Raw genomic sequence first — 1,614 nt, forward strand, 5'->3', positions numbered from 1 at the left:
CTGATGTCAGGGGCCCAAGATTCCTGGTGACGCTCCTGGTCCCACTGCATGGGAGAGAAGCAGCAGAACCTCAATGTCAGCAGTTAAAACTCTTCCACAGAGAGGAAAAGACCCAGAACCGGATCAGAACCAGATCAGTGTGGGTCCAGTCCAACACCAGATGGTTGGTTCTGGTTGTAACTTGCTGTCGTCTGTTTTCCTGTTGGATCATCGGATCGGATCTTCAGACAGAACCGGTTCTGTTCCTGATGGTGATGCTGAGATGCAGCGCATGGTGCCACCATGTGGGGGCAGTATAAACACTGCATACTTACTGCAGGGCGGAGATGGGGGCAGTGCATCATGGGAGTTGGAGCGTAGAGCTCAGCCGGATGTTTGTCATCACCAAAGTGTTCCAGGATTGGTTCTAATAATAATAATAATAATAATATATATAGTGATGTCATGTTGCAGCATGTAGACTCTCTCTCTGCGCTTATAAAGTCTGACTCAGCCTGTGTGGAGAGAATCCAGGGGCGGGAAGTCTGACCGCTTCTGAACAGTTCAGGTCCAGAACAGTTCTTTATACTGAATCAGTTCAGCTCAGATGAAACATTCAGGTGAACACCAGGCTCAGGCTAGCTTACGGACGGTTAGCTTACGGACGGTTAGCTTACGGACGGTTAGCTTACGGACGGTTAGCTTACGGACGGTTAGCTTACGGACGGTTAGCTTGCGGACGGTTAGCTTGCGGACGGTTAGCTTGCGGACCGTTAGCTTGCGGACCGTTAGATTGCGCCATCTCTGGTGTTCGTTTGTCGGCTGCTGCTTCAGTTCTGTACGAAGCTCACATTAATCACGCAGCGCCCCCTGCTGGAGCCGTGGCACAGAGAAACGGTCTTGTTTGCTTTGCATCTGGCTCCTGCATACAGAAAACGGTCTAATCCAAGGCCGGTGCCTCTCATCTATGGCTTCCTCAGAAAAGCTGCAACTAAAATTAAAGCCATTTAATCTCCTCTGTGGATGAAGATGAGGAGAGAGACGGACGGACAGACGCAGCCAGAGTTCAGGAGGAAGAGGACAGTTGATTCATCCACTTCCTGTGTTCTAGACCTCTGTGTTCAGACAGACAGGTGACCTCTGACCCCATCCGCCTCATGGCCTCAGCAGCACTCGTTGGTAAATGAACGTTGCACTCAGTCAGATTTCCCATCAGAAATCGTGAGGTCTTGTCCTCTGGTGACCCCTGACCTGAAGCAGGCTTTTATTTTGAAATCAGGAAGGACTAAAGAGCCTCAAGTCTTTCAGTGATTCATGAAATAAATTAAATTCACTAAATTTATTCAGTTAAAGTCAAAATGTTGGAATTAAAAACAACTTTTTCAATTTAACTCAACGATACAGTTTACAGTGCAGCTCTGATGACTGAACATGATGACCTTTGACCTGAACTGGTCAGGACATGATCGATCAATCAGGAACTCTACTTTTATTCTTTCTTCTGTTTTTCAGATTTTTTTCACACTCAGACGAGGAAGAGGTGAGAACACACACACCTGGAGACACACACACACCTGGACACACACACCTGGACACACACACCTGGACACACACACTCCTGAACACACACACACC

General features: G+C 48.0%; 1 protein-coding gene across 1 annotated transcript in view; it reads left to right on the plus strand.

The window, feature by feature from the left end:
* Positions 1 to 1,614, plus strand: part of LOC103460068 (leucine-rich repeat and fibronectin type III domain-containing protein 1-like protein) — an 86,621-nt gene that overhangs the window by 83,528 nt on the left and 1,479 nt on the right. The window contains exon 11 of the mRNA XM_017303057.1: positions 1,492 to 1,519. The gene's annotated coding sequence lies outside the window, so the exon portion shown is untranslated. The remainder of the gene's footprint in view (positions 1 to 1,491; positions 1,520 to 1,614) is intronic.

This window comes from Poecilia reticulata, unplaced genomic scaffold (genome assembly GCF_000633615.1).
Source record: "Poecilia reticulata strain Guanapo unplaced genomic scaffold, Guppy_female_1.0+MT scaffold_159, whole genome shotgun sequence".
NCBI classification, from domain to species: domain Eukaryota; kingdom Metazoa; phylum Chordata; class Actinopteri; order Cyprinodontiformes; family Poeciliidae; genus Poecilia; species Poecilia reticulata.